Source organism: Aquarana catesbeiana, linkage group LG04, assembly GCF_042186555.1.
Source record: "Aquarana catesbeiana isolate 2022-GZ linkage group LG04, ASM4218655v1, whole genome shotgun sequence".
NCBI classification, from domain to species: domain Eukaryota; kingdom Metazoa; phylum Chordata; class Amphibia; order Anura; family Ranidae; genus Aquarana; species Aquarana catesbeiana.
The window spans coordinates 416,043,107-416,068,003 of NC_133327.1; positions in this window are offsets into that span (position 1 = coordinate 416,043,107).

Genomic DNA, 24,897 nt, shown 5'->3' on the forward strand with positions numbered 1-24,897 from the left:
TGGGAATGTTTGACCATTCTTCCAGAAGCGCATTTGTGAGGTCAGGCACTGATGTTGGATGAGAAGGCCTGGCTCGCAGTCTCCGCTCTAATTCATCCCAAAGGTGTTCTATCGGGTTGAGGTCAGGACTCTGTACAGGCCAGTCAAGTTCTTCCACCCCAAACTCGCTCATCCATGTCTTTATGGACTTTGTTTTGTGCACTGGTGCAAAGTCCTGTTGGAACAGGAAGAGGCCATCCCCAAACTGTTCCCACAAAGTTGGGAGCATGAAATTGTCCAAAATTTAATGGTATGCTGACGCCTTAAGAATTCCCTTTACTGGAACTAAGGCCCCTTTCACACTGGGGCGGTTTGCAGGCGTTATTGCGCTAAAAATAGCACCTGCAAACCGACCTAAAACTGCCGCTACTGTTTCTCCAGTGTGAAAGCCCGAGGGCTTTCACACTGAAGCGGTGCGCTAGCAGGAGAGAAAAAAAACTCCTGCAAACAGCATCTTTGGAGCGGTGAAGGAGCGGTGTATTCACCGCTCCTTCACCGCTCCTGCCCATTGAAATCAATGGGGCAGCGCGGCTATACCGCGGCTATACCGCCGCTGTAGCGGCGCTATGCGAGCGGTTTTAACCCTTTTTCGACTGCCAGCAGGGGTTAAAACCGCACTGCTAGCGGACGAATACAGCTGCTAAAACGACGGTAAAGCGGCGCTAAATAGCGCCGTTTTACCGCCAATGCCCCCACCGTCTCAGTGTGAAAGGGGCCTAAGGGGCCAAGCCCAACCCCTGAAAAACAACCCTCACACCCCACAGTAAAGAAACACGTAGAGAAAAGTAGCACAGATTACCCACGTTGATGGAAGTTTTCCAGCTCTGATTGTTTCAATATTGTATATGTAGGCACTTTCACTATTGGTAAATATACATGACAGCATGTTTTTAATTATATGTAACATATCTGTTTTGGAATAATACATTTTCTTATATTTTATACCTTTGGGGGATGACTCGTTAAAGTCCCGTGGGCAATTAAATTTTGAGTGTGTATAACCCCACACCATAATTCCCCCTCCACCCAATGATTTGGACCAGTGCACAAAGCAAGGTCCATAAAGAAATGGATGAGCGAGTTTGGGGTGGAGGAACTTGACTGGCTGATGTCATGGCTGCATTTGTTTTACTTTTTTGGCTTTCTTTCTTTTATTTTCACATAGTAATCCTGGCTGTAAGTCTGCTGTTTTTCAACAGAAATAGCTGTCCTGCAGACGTAGAATTTAGAAGGTTGAGACAAACTGATAAACACTGGCAGGGGTGCTTACAATGATTAGCGTTTTTGAAAAACTTTTATTCCAAAAGGAAAAAAAAACTGTTGCTGTATTTGCTTATAATATGTGAGTTAGAGTTTGGCTTAAATTTGTTAGTGTATCTAAATCTGCTTAAACTCTCCTCCCCCCCAGATTAACAATGTTGCTGTCCATATGTGCTCCCTGTGCTCCTTTATCCAGAGTGGGGGCCCCCTAAAGAGGGCCATAAATGGATCGAACATCAGCTTGTTCAGCAGGGATCGGCCAATATTTGATCCATCTATGGGCAGGCTGGTTATACTGAAGTCAATCCATCGATCAACTTCAGGACAACAAGCCTGTCTGTTTTTTTACACGTGATTACTGCCAACGGCTATTGTTGTTAGCAGTGATCATTGTGTTCTGCTGGCAGGGAAGGCTCCCCACAGGCAGAACACAATAGCACTGCAGGAGGGATTCCCCCATCAGCACTAAATGTGTTGATGGGGGAATCAAGCGATTTTCTTTCCTGCAACCCATGGTTGACAGAAAATTATATCTCGCTTGTTTAATTTAGGAAATCTATTACTGGCCAGATCACTTGGTGAATACAGAGGGGAAAAAATTCTATAAAAACTAATACAGCCATCACATCTAATGTTTGGTAAGCTGCAATGTATTACATTTTTGGTTTTGGTTTTAATACCGCTTTAAATATAAGCACATCCTGTATGAAAGATACACAATATACTAAGATATGTAATCTGTGCCCTGACAAGTAACTCAGCGCTCAAAACCTAGAGGAATAACGCAATGTTTTGGCTGAATGAAGTAAAACAATCAAAAGGAGCACGGTCAGTTTACACATGTTCTCAGACATAATGACCAAGCCATTACATACAGTACAATAACAAAATTAGAAATGGATCTTTCTGTAACTTTACAAGTATTTGCCTCGACCTAGATGATGTCATCAGCCTGTTGTTTGGAGGAGGAAGAATTTATTCAGTCTTCTGCTCCCTGGTGATTAAACAGCAATATTTTTATCTTTGCAGCAAGTCACAAGAGCAGAGACTGCAGCAGGAGACCGATCTGTGTGAGACATTGATCAGACGTAATACGTAGCACACGTGTACTAGATATGAAAAATATACTGTATCTGATGCTAGGTCCACTTTAACAAAAGATGATATAGATGGCCCAGTTGGTTAGAAAAAAAGCCCGTTTAACCTTCTGGACTCAAACAAATGATAATACTCATGCTCCATCAATATGTTGCTACTGCTGTGCTCTACATCAATGCTCTCCAAACTGCAGCCTTTTGCTGTCTTTATCCAGCTGTCCATGCTGTCCATGCTGTCCTTCGCTTGTCTTTATCCAGCCCTCGGGTCATTATTGTTCATGGGGTACTATTCCTCCCACTAAAACCAATGATGGGACACTATTCCTCCCACTGAGACCAATCACGGGGTACTATTCCTCCCATTGACACCAATGATGGGACACTATTCCTTCCACTAAGACCAATGATGGGACACTATTCCTCCCACTGATACCAATGATGGGACACTATTCCTCCCACTGATACCAATGATGGGACACTATTCCTCCCACTGATACCAATGATGGGACACTATTCCTCCCACTGATACCAATGATGGGACACTATTCCTTCCACTGACACCAATGATGGGGCACTATCTCTCCCACCGATACCAATGATGGGACACTATTCCTCCCACTGATACCAATGATGGGACACTGTCCCTCCCACCAATATCAATGATGGGACACTATTTCTCCCACTGATACCAATGATGGGACACTATTCTTCCCACCGATACCAATGATGGGGCACTATTCTTCCCACTGACACCAATGATGGGACACTATTCCTTCCACTGACACCAATGATGGGACACTATTCCCTCCCACTGACACCAATCATGGTGTACTATCCCTCCCACTGACACTAATGATGGGACACTATTCCTCCCACTGACACCAATCAAGGGGTACTATTCCTCCCATTGACACCAATGATGGGACACTATTCCTCCCACTGATATCAACCATGGGACACTATTCCTCACACTGACACCAATCATGGTGTACTATCCCCCCACTGACACTAATGATGGGACACTATTCCTCCCACTGACACCAATCAAGGGGTACTATTCCTCCCATTGACACCAATGATGGGACACTATTCCTCACACTGACACCAATGATGGGACACTATTCACTACCACTGACACCAATCATGGGATACTTTCCCTCCCACTGACACCAATGATGGGACACTATTCCTCCCACTGACACCAAACATGGGGCACTATTGATCTTTTATTGAAAAGAATCAAGCAACCAATTTTATACAAAAGTAAAAAAACAAAACCATAGTACAAGACTTTAACAGAAATCCAAGGAATACACATCCATGTTCAGAATATATACAGTATATACATAATCCATTACCAAAACATTTTTAGTAAACTATTTACATAAAGCAGCAGAAAGGGCCTAAGAGGCACAACCCATCACCTATGTACACAGCCATTTATTAATCCAAAAAATAAGAGACTCCTGGCAGTCAGGGAGGCTTGAAACCCCTCTACGCCTTCAACAAAGCCCCCTGACTCCGCTTTCACTCTCAAGCACCCGAATATTCCCCACCTCATGCAGAATGTCATACACCACCACCTCAACAGCAAGGATTTTATGCCGAGTGCAGACCTGACACTGTGCGTTCCAGGTGAAATAAGAGACTACTAGGCTAACTAAACAAAGTGTATCCAAACAAAAAACCCCACCAGTATCGAATGCTCCATACACCCATTCAGCATAATCCAGCCTGGAGATGAAAGGAACACCGAGGGCCCGCCCCACCTGTTTGTACACCTCTATGTTAAAAGGGCAGTGAAGCAAAAAATTGTCCATAGTCTCCTCCTCACCTGCACACTCCTCTCGAGGATAGCTACGATCCATCCCACTGCGAAATTTCAAATTGCTCTGAACATAGAGCTTCCCATGGAAGCACAACCAGGCCAGATTCCTAAATTGAAGGGGGACTCTTTCCAAATTAATCAGCCTTAACCCTGCCCTCAAAACTGGGCCTGGGCAATCCCTTAAGGCCAGTGGGCCATGAAAGACTTCGCTCAAGACTCGACTCATAAGGACTTTCCTCTGAACTGATCTGAGATCTTCAGCCGACAATCACCACTGCCGTAGTAACTTCAGGCACGGAGCAACATAGGCTAGTAGCTGACCACGATGACCCCTGAGATTCTTCACTTGGCCACCTTCTTCCCAAAGTCATAGAAAAGGCCTAAACCAAGTTCTAAATATGCCTACCCATCCAGGAGGTAGGAAGAACACACTACTGACCCTAGCATAGAGAGACACTGGCAAGATGCAAACAAAGCTGACATACAAGAAGATCGGAATCAGGTAAGTCTTAATCAGATCAACCATTTCCCTCAGAGATAACTTCTATCTCTTCCAGCTGACCACCTTAGTATTGGCAATTCCCAGTCTGCCTTCCTAATTTTTGAGGCCATAATCGCCGGGTGCAAATTCAATGCCCAGTATCTTAATTTTTTTCCTGGGGCACTGGAAAGGTGTTCGGGAGATCAAACCCCTCACCTTCCTTTCCCATCCAGAAAACTTCACTCTTTTCCTGATTAATCTTGGAGCCTGATGCTTCAGAGTAACGTGATGCCAGAGATACCACCTCCTCGGCTTCATCGGTCCCAGTGACAATCACTGACACATTGTCCGCATTGGCAACAACCCTCAAAGGCGGCTCACCCGGGAGCCCCACTGGTACCCCACACAACATGCCGCTCTCTAGCCTCCTGATGAAGGGGTTGATTGCAAACACATAGAGCAGGGGACTCAGGGGACAATCCTGACACACTCAAGAGCTAACCTCAAAGGACTGCCCAACCCAACCATTAACAAGAGGAAAGCTTTCTGCCCCCTTATACAAGACTTTCAACCAATCGACAAAACCACCCGGCAAACCGTACTTACTAAGGAGAAACCACAGGTACTCATGATTAATACGATCAAAAGCCTTTGCCTGATCCAATGTCAGCAAATACTTTCCCCAGTCTGCAGTCCTGCACCGCTCTAAGGCCTCCTGGACAGCTAAAACCGCTGTGAAGGTGCTTCTACCCTGGGCCGAACAGTGCTGATGGTGAGAAAGCAAAGACTCTGCTACTGACAATAGGCGCCAGAAAAATATCTTTGCCAGCAACTTTCTATCGACATTGTGAAGGCTAATGGGGCGCCAATTCTCAATTATCAAAGGATCTTTACCTTTTGAAAGAAGAATCACAGCTGAGTGCCTCATGGAAGGAGAAAGCACCCCCTCAGCAAGGCAACTGTTAAAAACCTCTACCAAATGTGGGGCCAGAATAGACTTAAAGGCTTTGTAAAACTCAGCCGTCAAGCCATCCAGTCCAGGTGACTTTTTGATGGCAAGCTGTTCAATTGCCCTCATCACCTCTTCAACTGTGATCTCCTCTGTCAAATTCATCAATGGGACATCTTCATCATTTAGACCTGGAGTAGAGTCCAAAAAGCTTTCCATCCTGTCACGGTCAAGCTCTTTCCTCCCCAGAAGGTCAGCATAAAAGGACCTCACGACCTCCAGGATCCCTGACCTGGACTTTGTCAAGGAACCTGTACTATCCTTAAAGCCAACGACCGTTTTAACAGCTACACCTTGTTTGCAGTTCTGGTAAGGGTCAGGCAAGTGGTACTTTCCATAGTCCCTCTCCAGAACCAAAGAGGCATGCCGGTCATATTGACACTTCCTGAGACAAGAATATCCAGCTTCCTCTGTAAACGTTGGTAGGTCATGTATTTATTAAATTGTTTTCTATTTGCTAGGCCCCTGAAGAATCTAGCGATCCTCTTTTTGGTCAACTCCCACCAATCAGCCTTGCTGCTACAAAAGTCCAGAATGGTCTTCTGTGCCTGAAAGAATTCCTTAAAGGATTGTCTAACATGTTCTTCCTTGAGAAGAGTCAAATTAAATCTCCAGATGCCCCTGCCCCTCTGAGGGGCATCTGAAGCATTCAGGACCACAGATAGCATACAGTGATCAGAGAACTCTACTGCCTGCACCAATGGGGGCGAGAAAGCAGAGGTCTCCTTAAAAAAAAACTATCTATTCTACTCTGACTACTACCTCGATGAAAGGTGAACCCAGTGTCATCTAGGAGGTGCTTAATGTGCACATCCACAAGACCAGCATCCCTAACCATACTATTTTTAAAAATGCTATCGTATCCTAGCCTGTCCTTGAAGTCCTTCCTGTCCTTGGGCCTAGTTACTGTATTAAAGTCACATCCAAAGACCACTTGCCGGGATGTAAAGAAAAATGTCTTGATCCTTGTAAAAAGGCATTTCCTGTCCCACTTTGTGTGCGGCCCATAAACATTAACTAGGTGCAGGTCCTGCCCTCCCACAAGGACATCTAAGACCATACATCTCACAATCTCCACCTCAATAACCTGCCGGACAGTTATCATGCTGGTTTTAAACAACACTGCCACACCGCCATAAGGCTCGGCCGCAAGAGACCAGTAAGATGGACCATACCTCCACTCTCTCTTAGCCATATGAATATCTGCCAAGGAGGTGAGCCTAGTCTCTTGAAAAAATAAAATTTCAGCATCTAATTGGCTGACTTAATACTGGCGACATTTATTGTCACCATTTTTAATGGAGGGGGAACCGTCATTTGGGTTATTTGGTGGATTGCTTCTTAGCTCCCCTCTGCTGCTCATCACCCGAAGCCTCTCTCTTTCTTGAGGCCGCCTTCAACTCCATTTCTCAATCAGAACTTTGCTCTGAAGAAGCTCCAGATGAGGAAATATCTAAGTTAGAGGACCTATGGCGGTTGGAGAAAGACACTGGAGCTTCCCATTCCCGTTCCGTCCTCACTGCCTGCCTCTTCTGCCGCCCAACCTTCCTTCTCTCCTCCAGGTACTGCAGGTCATCTTCAGAGATTCTCTCATCTCTTGCTTTTTTCTTTGAAGTCTTCACAGAAGACTTCTTTATAGAGGAAGAAGAAGCCCCCTTTTTAGTATTCGCTACCAGTCCTGGTGGGGGGGCTTCCTTTAAGTCAGATTTAGGAGGGGAAGACTCATGGGGGCTGATTGACTCAGGGGGCACAAACTTGGAAGGTTCTGACACAAGAGGAGAGACAGATACAGAAGGAATACTTACAGACACAGGAGGCTTGGCCACAGGAACTGGATCCTGAGCAGGACCAGGGGAGTTGGTCACCGCAGAGGAGGATGGTACACCAGGAGCCTCACCCTCCATCCTGTCCAGCCTCGACAAGTCCTCCATAACCTCCTTCTCCATATTGTGCCAAGCTTCAGGACATCTGCTGTAGGGGTGGCCAAGGCGCAGACACAGGTTGCATCTGATCATCTTGGTGCAGTCCTTAGCCATATGACCCTGACCCCGACACACTGAACATATCAAGGCTGAATAGGAGGAACTCAAATGCCCCTTTTCTCCACAGCGGTGACACAGCTTCGGCTGACCAGGATAGAAAATAGTGATCCTATCCCTCCCTATAAAAGCTGAGGAGGGCAGGTGACAGACAACATTCCCATCCCTGGCCAACCTGACTGTTACTGACCAACCCCCAGTCCAGATGTTACGCTCATCAAGGATTTTGTTGGGCTTAGTCAAAACCTCACCATAGTTCCTTAAAGCAGAGTTCCACCCTAAAGTGGAACTTCCGCTCATCGGATTCCTCCCCCCCTCCGGTGCCTCAATTGGCACCTTTCAGGGGGGAGGGGGGTGCAGATACCTGTATAATACAGGTATCTGCACCCACTTCCGGGAATAGCTAGCCGCAGCTAGCTGCAAATGCCCGCCCCCCCATTGTGTTCTGGGAAACACACAGTTCCCACAACACAACAGGGACCAGTGTAGACGCGCAGCGCGACTCGCGCATGCGCAGTAGGGAACCGGGCAGTGAAGCTGCAACGCTTCACTTCCTGATTCCCTGACCGAGGATGGCGGTGGGGGCAGCCGAGAGACGAGCGATCAATCGGCTTCGGCTGCTGACATCGCTGGACCCTGGGACAGGTAAGTGTCCATTTATTAAAAGTCAGCAGCTGCAGTATTTGTAGCTGCTGGCTTTTAATATTTTTGTTTAAGGTGGAGCTCCGCTTTAACCAGACCTCTAGATCCTGAGCAGGAACGCTTTCATTAGTCAGAATAATTGTGATCTTTTTCACCGTTGACCTCTGAGAAACTGCAACTGAGACTAGACCTTCCCATTCAGGTCTTGACCTGCACCGAGCCTCATATCGCTCCCAGAACAGGTCAAGACCCTCTGGCCTGGTGAAGCTGATAATATATTCCTGTGTCCCAGCTACTTGTATTAGGGCATACAGGTCATTTGCCCCAAAACCCATCTCCAAAATCAAATCCACCACCACATGCCGTGCTGGAGGGATGGCACCACTTCCCCATTTGAGAATTACCACATTTTTCTCGGACCCCCAGCAGAAGCCAGAGACCCAAGACCAGATCCCGGGGTGCCCAAAGTAGTAGGCTGCAGGGGAAAAACCTGCGTTGGAGCAGGGCTACCAGGAGCACAGAGTACCACCTGAGCAAATGTAGGTTTATTAGGGCCAAGGCCCCACACTGAAGTCACAGTAGTCTGTACATTATTATTATTATTATTATTATTATTATTATTATTTGCTTGGACTGAGCTGGGACGATTGTCCATCACACTTGCACAATTGCTATCAGTCACACACGCATTCAATTTCCCATCAGGAATAGTCACAGTTGCTGCTGCAGTACCAGCTGTCTCCTGAACCTGCACCGTAGAGTTTTCAGCAGCTGTGGGGCAAACAGCTTGAGATTCCTGTAGTTCCTTTTCAGGAATGTCATTTTTTAAATGCAGCTCTTGCTGCGCTGCAGCATTAGCAGGTACAACATTGCTACACACAGCATTAGCAACTTGAGTGTCACTGGGCACACTTTCAACATTGCTCATGGTGTTAGATGGCACAAAAACTGTTTCATCCCCTGCTTGGGACTTGACATTATCAGGCACATTATCTGTTATGTCCTCATCACCAAACGCCAGCTGATCCCCCCCGCATAGGAGACTCCATTACCTGGATGGCCCTGAGCATGCCTCCTGAGTCCTGGGAAGGCATGGGGCTGCTTACCTCTCTCTGAGGGGGCAGGGGGTCAGAACTGGGGGTCTCCTCCTCCACCTTTGCCATTCTTCCAAACCTTTGCTCATTGCTAAACTTCTCCTTAAAGGGCCCATCTCTTCCTTCCATCATGGCCACAATGGTCTCCTGCTGATCCACCCGGACTTTGGCCAGTTTGATCTCTGAATCCATGGATCCTCGTTTCTGGCTGTGCAAGTCCTCACGCTGCCTTCTCAAACGCTTCAGCTCTGCTCTGAGTTTGTAGAGTCTGTCTCTCTCCCTATTTAGACCTTTATCCCGGCCACCACTGGCTCCCGAATGGCCTCCGAACCTCCATCCTCACCAGGGGCAGAAAGATCAGCTTGTACAGGGTCAGGCATGTCACCTGATGGCCCAGGAGATGGCTGTGAGCTTCCAGTAGGAGAGGCCCCGCTGGCCTTAATGGCTTCCCCAGACTTCTCCTGACACACCTGTGCTCCAATGATGGGTGGGGCACTATTCCTCCCACTGACACCAATCATGGGGTACTATTCTTCCCACTGACACCAATGATGGGGCACTATTCCTTTCACTGACATGGATGATAGGGCATTGTTACAGATGCCAGGACATTTTCTACACATACTGCCCACAATCTGGCCCCTGTAAAGTCTGCAGGATAATACATTGACCCTTTGTTTAGAATGTTTGAAGACCCCTGCTCTATATAATAATGTTGTGCACTCTACGCAATTAAACATCATTGTTGTTCCATCAGCACCATGATCAGAAATTCAAGTAGGAGCACCGCCAACATTCAGAGGCTTCCAGTGGCCCGTGGCAGCTTCTGGAACCATGCAGGGGTGACCATTGGATATAATTTTATTTATAGAAAAAGTCAGAGAGATTGAAAGATAGAAGTGAATTTTATTGTGAACCTTGGTAATTTAGTTTGTGCAGCAAGCTGTGCCGTAGGAACCAAATCATACTTTCCTGCTCTTACTCCCTGTGGGAATCACCACTAACTTTTTCAATCAGGGAAAACACAGAAGGAATCAATAGCTGAAAATGATTTGCAAAGGACAGTTTCACCGCTCCAAAACTGTAATAGCTAGGAAAGATATCTTGTGATGCATAGTAAAACTTGAAGCTGAAACTTGAGATAAACAAATATTCTTCAAATACCACAGACATATATTTTCTAGTCTTGAATCTTGGAGTTTCTTTGTGTTTTCCTTTCCAAATTTATGCAGCATAAAAAATATCTCCTGTATTTTACTCTGTGCATGAGTTTCCTGAAATAAAGACCACTGCTCTCTCTTCTTGAACAGTGACTGGTCTTGTATCCGCTCCTCTGTACTTCTCTGCAGGCAGCCTGTAGTGGAAGGATTTACTAGGCCCCTCCCACAGCTCTGCTCTCTGCAAAAGCTATGTCCAGCACAGTGATGATGTCACTGCTACATGTACCAGGTAATATCTGGGTTTGCAGAAGCATTTGGTGTGCACAAATCCCTTTTGACTAATTAGGAGTACATTTCAATGAAATACCTTTGTGTGACCAGAGTCCAGCTTATGTCACCTATGCTAAAATATTTTTTATGCGTGAAAAAACTGTTAAAAGTACAGTATAAACTCTTTTTTTATGCTATAATGAGTGGATAATAGGAACCCTTGAACTAGAGCCCTAAAGAGGAACTTCCCCCCACTGTGTTTTTTTTTTTTTTTTTATATCCTCTTAATTGTTATGCAGGGTTCTCATCAGAAAACATACATCTGCCCAGTAAATTCAGCACTGACCTGCTGCAATCTGCTGCTCCGCTGCCACAGGTCTCATGCTGTTATCTTGCCTTTGTACATGATCAGCTAGCTGTCTCTTCTGGGTTCTTGCAGCTGGCTCTCAATGACACTCATCCCCACCCACTGGCCGCTGTGAGTCCCTACTCTTGCAGCCTCCTGGGATATGTGACAGGGCTGTCCCAGGAGGTTGCAGGAGTAGGTACACCTAATTCTTACCTAGTGGAGAAAAGCTGAAAAAATACATTAAATTATATGTTACTGAAGCAGAGCTGCATTAATTTGTTTGATTTATATCTGTTAGCTTTAAGCTATTTAAAAAACTATATACAGCTCATTATCCTGATTGCTTTTGGTTAGAATATTAAAAGTTCCCACTCTGGGTGAATTACTGATGGGAAATTAAGGCATGCCAAACTTAAAGGCAGCTCAAAACATTAAACCTCTGTCATAGTTGATACTTCAATTAGCATCTGGATAACATGGTATCTCTTGGGTACCACATATTGGACCCGACTATCTAAAGTGTCAAGTAGAGTGATATGAAGAGATCCTGTATTCACTTCAAAGATTAAAAGACGGTTCATATTTTATTAATCACTGCAGCAAATGCAGGATCACTTCATTGAATTTTATCTTGCTTCATACTTGACGAAGTAGAGCCAAAGTTCATTTGGCCCTACTTCTCCTGTAGGTCAAAGGAGTGCACTTCACTCGGCTCTCCTGTGACCCGTATTTAGCTAAAGCTGGCTGTCAGCTGACATCACCCAGCCAGTACAGACTTTGGAGGGATCCCGACTTGAATGTTGGATGCCTAATGCCCTGTACACACGGTCGGATTTTCCAACGGAAAAAGTGCGATCGGATTGTGTTGTTGGAAATTCCGATCCTGTGTGGGCCCCATCTGATTTTTTCTGTCGGAATTTCTGACACACGAAGTTTGAGAGCAGGCTATAAAATTTTCCGACAACAAAATCCGATCGGTTAAATTCCGATCGTGTGTACACAAATCCGATGCAAAAAGTGCCACGCATGCTCAGAATAAATTAAGAGACAAAAGCTATTGGCTACTGCCCCGTTTATAGTCCCGACCTACGTGTTCTACGTCACCGCGTTCAGAACGATCAGATTTTCTGACAACTTTGTGCGACCGTGTGTATGTAAGACAAGTTTGAGCCAACATCCGTCGGAAAAAATCCATGGATTTTGTTGTCGGAATGTCCGATCAATGTCCGATCGTGTGTACAGGGCATTAGAGGCAGCTGCTAAAAGCCTGAGCCAGCTTCTTTCACCCTCGGCACAGCCCAGCGCCCCAGTGAGTGCTGGAGGGGCAGAGCAGAGAGACAGTGATTGTCAGTCACTGGCTCTTTGCTTACTGTAGACTGAGAAATGAGCGAGCAGTGGTCTTTTGTCGCTCAGTTCTTGGTGTAGAGGTAGCAGGATACAGATGCAGTATCGGATCAATGCTGCATCCACCCAGGTGAGTATGAATGTTTTTTTTTTTGTTTTTTTTTTTCAAAACCTGCACTTCTCTTTTAGGCAATGTAGGCACATTGCTTTGCCTATTTTGCAGACATCAGTTAGTAGAAAACAGTATTAGCTCAGTTTATAAAGTTTGGCTGATAACCTTTTGTTCTCCTAGAGACCCCTGGATCCTTTTATGTGTAGGTATAAAAGATTTGGTTTAGTAAAAATAAAAATAAAGAAGATGTTTTGGGTCCCTTCTGCCCTGCACTAGTAAAAACCCATTACTTACCAGTACCTGAATGACACCACAGAACACATGAGATCATAATTGTGCTTTATCGGGCTGCAAAGCCCTGTAAGAAAAAAAAAGTTAGAGCGCAAGTACAATAGATTGCTTAACATGTGCAATAGACATTTCAACTTAACAAAGTATCCTACATCTTGGACAATCACTCAGGCTAACTAGTGCTCTGATCCTACCTAATCACTGGCCAGTAAACATGGTGACAAAGTCCTCCCAACGATGGGACCCATATTTTGTAGTATTGGAGAGCTCAGACAAAGGCAGGTGGTTAAAGAGCTCATAAAAGGTTGGATGTTATTTTCAGCATTCCAGTGATCCTATAGTGGCTAGGGAAAGTCTCTCCTCCCTATCCCTGTGCTCACCTCTCAAGCAAGGATTCTGGGAGATTTTATTCCAGGTCTGGTCAGAATTGCTGAATTCTCTCTCTGGATCCCTGTACAGGCGGTTCCCCGAGTTACAAACATCTGACTTACGAACCACACATACTTACGAACGGAGAAAGACTACAGGAAGTGAGCGGAAATCTACCCCTAGGAAGGAAAATTCACTTCTGTAAGAGATATCATGGCAAAAAGGTGTCTCTGAAGCTTTATCGTTTACACAACAACCCAAAATTTTCAAATCCAATTGTCACAGATACAGAAAGTGAGGTGAAATCTTCCGAACAAGACCACAGACAGCAAAACAAACATCACAACCCTTCCCTATGCTATCTATGCACAAAAAAATAATTTGTTGGCTAGAGTTACACTTACCCGTTCTAACTTACATACAAACTCAACTTAAGAACAAACCTACAGAGCCTATCTTGTATGTAAACCAGGAACTGTCTGTTATCAGGTTCTCCTCCTTCGGCAGCAGCAGTAGGTACCCTGGGCTGTTCAGCACACAGCATAGACAGGAATGAGGGGCGAAGGAACACTCCCCAAGTGACCCCAGCCCCCCATGTAGGTCCCTGGGGCTTTTTCTCCCGACCACCTGCAGGTACCTAGCTACCAAAATTTTATACAGAAGACTGTCCTTGCTTTCCACAATTGTGTGGTACCTATCACCGCTGGTGACGTCAGGACCAGAAGGAGACACGAAGGCTCGTCTGCGGTGTCCAGATGTGGTGAGACCTTCACAGTGTACCACTTAAGGAGAGAGTACCTGATGTCACCTCGTAGTATTATTATACCCAATGCGATCTTAAAGCGGATCTTCACCCATCTAACGTTTTTTTTTTTTTTAGGAGTTCATTCAGAAACTTTTCTAATCATGATAATTTACTCACATGTTCTGTGAAGTAAGTCCGATTGTGGGCGATTTCGTTACAAAGAATAACTTTTAAAAATCACAGACAGCGGTTCCCATCTTCGTTGTGGGCATTTGAAACCCACAAGCACGAAATTCCGGGATGCAGTGAATGCTGTCCTCCCAGCATTCACCGCTCGTTCCCGCGCATGCCCAGTGTCATCGCCGTCTGATTCTGGGTTGCCATGACAACGGGCGGCGTCGTCGGAAGTTCCCGCCCCGTTGTGATGGCAACCAAAAAGTCTCACGAGATTTGGCGGAGGTTATCCGCAATGTCTCCTGGGATGAAAGACAATGAGATCCCAGGAGACATTGCGGGGAACGAAGGATATGACGTCAATACCCGCAAAGTCCACGCCCACAGCCGCAGGGACAGAAAAAAAGAAAGACAGATAACGTAAGGTAGGTAAAAAAAAAAAAAAAAAAGCTCCATATGGCACTCGGTGTTGCTTTTAGAAGCCACCGAGATGCTGATTTAAAAATGGGTGAAGATCCGCTTTAATATGTGAGTGGCTTTCTAGTGGCTTTCATGACACAGGAAGGAGTTGACCAGCTGATCTCATTAGCACACACCCTGCATCATCTACCCTCAGCTGGTCTACTCGTTCCTGTGTCATGACCTAAAGTATGTATTTTTAAACATCCATGAAGACAGTGAGGTAAGCGTGTGTAGAATAAATGGAAAGCTGTTTTATTTTTGCAAAAGAAGTACATTCATTTTTAATTGGTACATAGGGGAGCTGTAATTTAAAAGAAAAAAAAAAGTGAACTTATCCTTTAACATGATCGTAAACGATCACTTTGTAAAACAAACTATTCAGTTTGAAATAGAAATGAAAGACAAAACACTGGTGTATAGATATAAAAAAAAAACATTATAAATACCCTTTTCCCTTTTTGTGATCACATTCCCTCTGTTCTCAGCTGCATAAGAGCTAGGGGAGGAGAAGCAGCAGCACACTGAGCTTCTAAGTGAAAGGCTGTGCGGTGGGGGGGGGGGGGGTGTCAGGACAAGTCTGATCATTGGAGGACAGGCTGAGTTCCCAGCATAGCTAGAGAACTGACCACAGTCTTCTCCTGCTTAGTGTGGTCAGTTTTAATAGCAAAGCAGAGGGACTGACAGGAACACCAGGGAGTTCACAAAAGAAGCAATACAAAGAGAAGAGGATATTTTTTCATACAAGTACATGGTACAGTAGGCACAAATCAGGAATATGAAATGTTCGGATGACAAACACTTTAAATAGTTTAAAAACATTAAATAAAAAAATAAAATAATGAATCAATAAAAACATTTCCAAAAAGTAAAAAAATATCATTAAAAAAATATATGGAGAAACAGCGATGGTAATAAACAACCGTTGGGCAGTAGCATCAATAAAAATGTTGTTTCACAGGGACAGAATTTTTACATTGGATTCACAATTGTATTCCAATGATGGTACAGTGATAAGAACAAGAATTTGCTGTAAAGTCAGTGAGGAGCTTGTACAGCAGAATATATGATACCAGCTATATATAAACACTGCTTTAAGGTTCTAACATTGCTAAAGATAAGGTGTCCTTGTGTGATAGATAGGAGTTACAGTTAAACAGGTATGTGAACCTTGATGAGGAATTCTGGTTCAATAGTTTAAGTTTAAAGAATGCTAGAACTTTATGATGACAGTAAAAGGCAGTAAATTCATTTAACTTACAGGATGTGCTTGTTCAATTTAATCAATTACTAAGTTATATGTCAGTATTTATTATCCAGATTCATGTATCTCCAAACACAAGGGTTTATATATTTTTGAGAAATACAAAATATGCAAAAATATTCTTTTATAAGCATGTTTCTCTTTTTTACTGATCTGAATATAATATTTTTTTAAACATTAAGAAAATGCAAGAATTCAAATCAACACAGTAATCATCTCCTATATTTTAGTAACAGTACTGCTTTAATGACAAACAGTAAACATTGGGTTACAGATAAATAAAAGAAAGGAAATCATTTGACCATGTCCCAGATACTTATTTTATAATGCCATCTGTTTTTTTGTTTTTTTTTGTATTACAGTTGTATTAAATCGGTTTTTTCCACTCCCTCATCAGATTTTAAGTTCCTCTACTAATAAAAGTAATAAACATAACGTGGCATCAAGTTGTGCATTATATACAGTACATCCTATAAGCCAAAATGGAACGTCACCTTAAAAAAAAAAAAACACAATATTTTCTTAATTAAAAAAAAAAAGCAATAAACTTTAAATGAGAATACCACTTCAGACAAACTCAATAAAATGTAAAATAATGTATTTTGTTATGTCTGTTTGGTAGTTTTGTTTTAAAGAAAAAAAAATGTAAGACCATCTTCAAGCACTAAAATCCACCCTCCATTCCCTTCCATTCCCTTACACTCATTCAGCATGTTTTTTTTTTTTTACCTTTAAACACTTTGTGGTTGATTTACTAAAGGCAGACTGTGCACTTTACAAAGTGCAGTTGCTCCAGAGCATAGTAAATGAGGTAAAGCTTCACTTTGCAAAGAGTACCCAATTACGTGCAAGGAAAAAAAAACAAAAAAAAAAACGGATTTTTTTTTGCTTGCACTTGATTGGATGATGGGAGTCAGCAGAAGTTCCCCTCATTTACTAAGCTGTGGAGCAACTGCACGTGCAAAATGCACAGTCTATTTGCCTTTAGCAAATCAATCCCTTTTAGTTATGTCCCCTGTCCTTGTTCCACGTCAGCTCCCTTTTTGGAAGTCATGCCTGATTGATCCAGTGCTGCAGAAGATTGGTTGCATCTTTTTGATGTCATTATACCCTGCAGTCTTTTGAGGACCCTGCAATAGGAAGTTTCAACATCACCAAGGCAGTGAGGCTGAAGAAGGTCCATCTGATAGAAGTTAAAGCATCACTTGAGCACAAATTGAAGTGTTTTGGGCTGTTTTTTTTTTCTTAAACGAAATCAGAGATTACTTGGAGAGGAAAAGGGATGGGGGTGCTGAGTGGAGTTCAACTGTAAGTGTTAAAGTGGCTGAAAACCTCAGATATGAAATATGACCAAAGCACACGCTTCTATACTATGTTTTCATCCAAGACACTGAATGCAATTTCTCTCTGCTGTCTAGTTCCTCTGCTGTCAGCGTGAGTCACTTCTGACAGATTTTCCTGACACCAAGAGACAAAGAGGTTATGGGTAAGGAGAGCCCCAACACACAGCCTGTGATTGGCAACCTCAGCTCTGTTCCTGTGTGCTGTGTGTAGGAAAGGGGGGGAGGGGTTCCCTCGAATCAGCTCTCAGAGCTCTCCTTAATGAGCTGCATGGGGTGTAACTTCAGTTCCCTGGTTTATGTTTCTGTGAAAAAATACTTATTATCGCTGTGTTTTACAAGGCTGTACAAAACAAACGGCTTCAGATAAACAGGTACAGGTAGGAGGATTTTTTACATCTCTGTTTCTCACCTAAAACACAGTCACTTCACTGGGTATATGGAAGGACTTACAACCACTTTAAATATACTGACGCTGAAAGCTTTTTATAACTGAATGTAAGCAGGCATTTTACCCAGTTTACATTACGGTCCCTGTTTGCCAGGATGACTGTGCATGTGCAGGAGTTACATCATCCTTCCTGCCAATGAAGAGCGCTGAAGTAAGTATACTGACTTGAGTTTCCCTTTAAGTGGGTGTGTCCACTACTGGATCTTTGAGCATCTTCCATACAGAACTGCTCCTCTCTGCTCAACAGGCAATCTGTAAGCAGATCCCCCATCTGAGCCAAAGGGGATGGATGTCAGTTATATTTGACATCCATGCCTGCTCCGTTTGTGTCTACATTTTGACGGTAGACATGGGCAAACCCATGATAGCTCTATGGGTTTGCCCCATGTGTCCACTTACATCAGGCTACCTCTGATCTGTCATGTTTAGGTCATGAAAAATGGATGCAGTCCTTTTTCGTCTTTTGTTTCCAGACCTGGATGGACTCAGAGGTAGACAGAAGTCCATTTACATCAGCCTGCCAATAGACCCACATTACCTTCTGATGAGGTGCACCTAAAAAACTGACAGGCGGACCTGACTGAAAAGCTTGCGTGAAAGGGCCCTTACGGGTAAACTATGCCAACAACCGATGTGTACTTTGTGTGCCAAACATGAAATCGAGACACCTGGGTAATTTTCTGTTGTTATATCATATGCCGTTAATTACTTTTATAAATTATTCTTTTATATCAGAAATTCTATTACAAGATCTTATATATAGAAAACCGTTATCCAAAAAGTTCCATTCTTTTAGCAAATGTTACATAGTTACATAGTAGGTGAGGTTAAAAAAATGCACAAGTCCACCTATGTTATACACAAAAATAATGAATCACTTTTCTCAGTCACTGTTGAGCCCACTGAGCCCAATGCACAGAATGATTTATTAAGGTGTTGTTCATTTCTATACCCAAACCATTTTTAATTCCCTTTGATCCCATTCTGATTTTCAAACAAAATATACCATCTTTAGGCAAAATTATACAATATGAGAAATTTTAAATATTGTATTCTGAATAATGACAGGTGTGTTAGTTAGCTAGACTACAACTCCGTGAGTAATTTGTCAGTTTGACAGCAGTATCTGAGAATTAGGAATGCCAACACAGGTGCACATTGTTAGTTCTTTGCTGCATTGTCCAAGAAAAAATTCTCAGGGCCAAAGTACAAGGGTATAAAAGGTGATATTCCGTGCTTCCTGTAATACAACTGTTTCAAATTGAAGTATTATACTTACATATTCCTTCAGCTTCTTTCCTGAGTACCACCCAATAATTCCCCGCAGCCTCAGCCAATCAATGAAGGTGGGGACTACCCTTAGTGAAAACTACAAAGCAGGATAATCCGTAGATCCAGAGATAAAGGTAGCAGAAATTGCTTACCAAACTTGTGTAAAAGTTGAGTTTGACCCCACTTCAACCACCTCTTAATGTGTCTGTCCACCCTAAGTGCCGGTTCACACAGGGGCGACTTGTCAGGCGACCTAGTCGTCTGACAAGTCGCCTCCTGTTCTGTACAATGGAACCGTTCTAATAGGAGTGACACAAGTCGCTCCGACTTAGAAAAAGATTCCTGTACTTCTTTTGGGGCGACTTAAGGCGACTTGCATAGACTTCTATACAGAAGTCGTTTTGCAAGTCGCCGTGGATGTCGTGTGCAGGTCGCCTCGGTGAGGTGACCTGCAAGTCGTGCCGCCCTAGTGTCAACCGAGCCTGAATGAAGTCCTTCGTACCTAATGGTAAAACAAATCCTAATGCCTAGGCACAATTTTGCAACTTTGACATGTGATAGTAGAACTGTACATATCATTACAATATCATTTACTTTGTGCATCCAGGTGGATTATCCTGCCAGTGGGGCTGCATATTTGTGTTAGGTTGGCCTAAAAGCATTAAAAAACAAAAACACATATGTAGTACATCTCTGCAATACATGTACATTTTTTTTCATGTTTTATTCCTTCAAAGACCCTGCAAGTACAGAAAAAATACCTGATGACCTGGCAGAAATGCAAGCAACCAGTCATGTTGTGGAGTGATGGCACAGAACATTTTTGTGGACTGAGTGGTATCAGCCCTGCCCATTAGTCTTTTGCCAAACTACTCAACAGAGGCACTATCATTTTCTCCACAACATAGATATTATTATTATTATGTAGTCCATGATAAAAACTAGGTGAGCTTAAAGAAAACACATTGTGCAGGTGACAGAGGACAGCTCTGAATCTCTGAAACAGTCAACAGGAATCTATTTAGCACTTATCGAACAGATACAACAGAATGCTTTCAAAAGTATATTTAACAGACCAAAAGGTAGAAATGATCTCCCAGTCTGCATGCTATCTGCATGGAGTTTGTATGTTTTCCCTGTGCATGTATAGGTTTCCTCCCACACTCTAAAGGCATGCTGGTAGGTTAATTGCTTCTGTCTAGTTAGGCCCTGTCTGCATATGAGATATCTATATGAGGATCTACATAAATCGTTAGCATTATATAAATACCTGTAATAAATAATACTCCCCTTTGGTACTTTAATATGACAGACACCTTTACTGACTGGTGGGAAAATTATGGGTAAACTGAAGACCAAATGTGTATAAAACCTCAGCTGTCATATATGGGGACTTATTGACTGTTTGGACGCAGCTTTCACTGAAGGTACAGTAGCATTAGTGCGTGTATTTTTTTCTTTTTAATCTCATTTTGAAATTTCCAGATTTACTTAACTTTGTTCATCTTTTCCTATATGTTAACATCCTAAAATCCTCAGGAAAAAGGAATCTCTCCATGTTGCAAACTGATACTTATCTATAAAAATCAATATGTCTTATGCCCCGTACACACGGTCGGATTTTCCGACGGAAAATGTGTGATAGGACCTTGTTGTCGGAAATTCCGACCGTGTGTAGGCTCCATCACACATTTTCCATCGGATTTTCCGACACACAAAGTTTGATAGCAGGATATAAAATTTTCCGACAACAAAATCCGTTGTCGGAAATTCCAATCGTGTGTACACAAATCTGATGGACAAAGTGCCACGCATGCTCAGAATAAATAAAGAGATGAAAGCTATTGGCCACTGCCCCGTTTATAGTCCCGACGTACGTGTTTTACGTCACCGCGTTCAGAATGATCGGATTTTCCGACAACTTTGTGTGAGCATGTGTATGCAAGACAAGTTTGAGCCAACATCCGTCGGAAAAAATCCTAGGATTTTGTTGTCGGAATGTCCGAACAAAGTCCGACCGTGTGTACGGGGCATTACCGTTTTACATGACAAAAACCTGGAAGAAAAGAAAGAATATTCATCTACTACGAGGGGGTGCTGATAAGTATTGAGCCTTCCCAGAAAAAATTGAGCTAGGAAGCTGTAACTTTCACACAAATCTACATATTTCCCCAGGAAGTCAATGCACTTGCGACACCTGTCTTGCAGCTTCTTAAGTGCTTGCAAATAAAATTCTTCCGACTGCTGGTGTAACCACTCATTTGCAGCAATAATTGCCTGTGGAACACTCCCATATCGTTGTTCCTTTAGGTGTTTTTTGAGATTGGGCAACGGATGATAATCAGAAGGAGCCAGGTCAGGTGAATAGGGTGGATGGGGCACCACTTGAAAGCCTAAAAAGGTCAGTTTTGCAATTGTTTCACCTGCAGTGTGTGAAGAGGCGTTGTCATGCAACAGGATAACACCGTTGGAGAGCTTCGTCAATAAAGCACAGTAATATGTTTCATTGATGGTTGAACCCTTTTGGAGGTAATCCACTAGCAGAACTTCCTTCTTATCCCAAAAAACTGTTGTCATTTGCTTCTGCACTGACCTTTGCACACAGAACTTCTTTGGCCTGGGGGAACCACTGTGCCTCCATTCCGTAGACTATTCCTTTGTCTCATAATCATAACAGTACATCCATGTCTCATCACCACTTACCAGTTTGTCCAGGAAATCTGTCTAATTTCTTGCAAAATGTCCCAAAACAGCCACCGATGTCACCACACGTTTCCTCTTTTGTTCGGTTGTCAAAGGTTTTGGGATCTACTTTGCTGCAAGCTTTCTCATTTCCAAGTCGTTGTGGATAATGGCACCAACTCTCTCACGTGATATTCCCAGATATGTAGCAATACTTTTGGCTGATATTCAGTAGTGCTCCATGATCATGTCATGGATGGCTTCACGTTTGCAGGCACAGAGACAGAAACAGGGCTTCCACTCAGTTTCTTACTTTCAGCACTGAAATGGCCAGTTTTAAAATTGACAACTCAACATTTAACTGTTGCATATGAAGGGCCACTCTCACCCAAAGTTTGTGACATTTCATCAAGGATCTGCTTCGCACCTTTTCTCTTGGAGAAACAGGAACTTGATTTTGGTCCTATGCTCTTCCACATTGATTTTTTCTGGAGGTGCTGCCATGTTCACTTTGGACTTGAAAAAGAAAGATAAGTTAACATCATAGGTAGTTGATTTTTGCATCATTAAATATAGATAAATTGGCCAGTACACCCTGCAATTTACAGCTTCCTAGTTCAATTCTTTCTGGGTAAGGCTCAATACTTATCAGCACCCTTGTATACGCAGCTGCCATCTTTTAGTGCATTACATGCTGTGGACATGTTCAGTGCCTGGCTTTTGTTATAATACCTAGACTTGGAACCAGAATTGTTTACTTTATATTTAAACATGATGTCATGATCTATACATTCATCATAGCATTCCCTTTTTATTTCTCTAACTTTTTGTATGCTTCACAAACCTTTGTGAAGATGTTCAGCAGCTAAAAATGACAGATGCATATGTACGTAATGGATCATAAAAGACAATGAGCCTGGAAATGATATATTTCACAGCTTTCTGGTGTTTAATGAATAATAGAAAACAAACTACTTAACAAAATGCACTCACATGCAAAAATTTGCTTCCTGACTCGTCCTTTATTATGTTAGTCGTGTACAATATAGTACTACCTAAAAAAAAAAAATGGAGAATCTAAATATTTAATGTTACATACAATAATATACTGTAACTGTGCAGGCTTACTTATGAAAGTGTAGGAATGTGTTTTCCTAACCCTTGATTATCTGTATTTTGTATGGCCTCTCTTAAGTTTTTTTTTTTTTTGCAAGGCTGCTCTTGGAATTCGGTGCTTAGGGAATTTCAGATTCAAGATTACCTGCCATTAGTGTTGGGCGAATTTTCAGGGCGCCCTGATTGGTTGTTAAATGTCCTTAATAACCGATGAGTTATCAGCTGTCAATGGGTTTCCCCGTCTTGCCTGTACTGTCCGCTGGTCAACCCCTGGTGAGTTTGTTATCAGTGGGTTGGACCTTACTCAGGCAAAATCTCTGAACCTTACTGTAGAAGGGTCCTTCATTATTGGGGAACCGTCCTGTCTGGGGAGAGAAAGCTATGTGCCTGATTTGAGGCCCAAGGCTTTAGCCCAGACCTAGAGGATGTTGTCTCTCTGTGTAGCCTTGCTGTCTGCCTGGAGGCCATGTGGGCCTATATAAGTTATATGCTAGCAGTGGGGTGTTCTTTGCCCTTGATTGGCAATGTGACAATCAATGTGTCTTTAGCCACTTACTACTGGGCAATTTCACCACCTTTCTTGCCAGGCCGTTTTTAATTTTTCAGCTTTTTTCAGCTAAGCGTTGTTGCATTTTGAATGACAATTGCACGTTCATGCAACACTGTAACCAAACTAAATTTTTATCATTTTTTTGAGACAGATAGAGCTTTCTTTTGGTAGTATTTAATCACCACTCGGTTTTTATTTTTTTCTAAACAAGCAAAAAAAGACAGAAAAAAAAGGTTTTCTGAGTTTTTGTTATAAAATTTGGTAACTAAGTAATTTTTCTTCTTCACTGATGTGCGCTGATGCGGCTGCACTGATTGGCACTGATAGGCAGCAAGAAATTTATTAAGAATGGGACTTTAAGGGTACTGCATATTCAAGACAAGGCAATTGATTAGTATAAAAATATCTAATTTATTTATTCAAAAATCACACAAAAAATGATAAAAATATGAGTACAGTTACATTCATGGTCCTGGGTATGCATACCTATATCAACCCTGACCTAATGAGAGAACTGAAGTTACATATATATAGTTCCTATGTCCTGAAGTTTCAACATGTTTCGCCGGAACGGCTTCATCAGGAAAAGGATGTAGGCATTCAATTAATAAATGTTAAAAGCAGAAAATTATGCATAACCTTAGGTGTATAAAGGAAAAACAAACAAAAATTAATTAATGCATCAAAATACAAAAAAGGAAGTTTTTTTTTAACACAGTATAGCATTGTACATGCATGGTTCACACTAGTACACCAGAAGAGAGAATACCCCCACCCCACCCACAAGGAAAAAAAAAAAAAAAAAAAAACCCCGGAGCCCAACCCCCATACCTTAAGAGTAGGTCTTGGAGTGAGCACAGCTGGGAGAAATCAGGGCAACCCTGCTGCCTAGACCCCAAACTTGTCCTTAAAGTGTCAGACTTCCCGTAGGGAGGGATGTAGTTTTCAATATGGTCAAGCAGATAAAGGTGCAACAGTGTCTTCAATGAATTATACATCAAGATAAAGATGAATCATTTTAGGAGTGAAAAAAATGATTAATCTTTATCTTGATGTATAATTCATTGCAGACACTGCTGCACCTTTATCTGCTTGACCAAATTGAAGACTACATCCCTCCCTATGGGAAGTCTGACACTTTATGGACAAGTTCAGGGTTTAGGCAGCAGGGTTGCCCTGATTTCTTCCAGCTGTGCTCACTCCAAGACCCACTCTTAAGGTATGGGGGTTGGGCTCCGGGGTTTTTTTTTTTTTTTTCCCTTATGGGTGGGGTGGGGGTATTCTCTCTCCTGGTGTACTAGTGTGAACCATGCATGTGCAATGCTATACTGCGTTAAAAAACTTCCTTTTTTGTATTGTGATGCATTAATTAATTTGTGTTTGTTTTTCCTTTATACACCTAAGGTTATGCACAATTTGCTGCTTTTAACATTTATTAATTGAATGCCTACGTCCTTTTC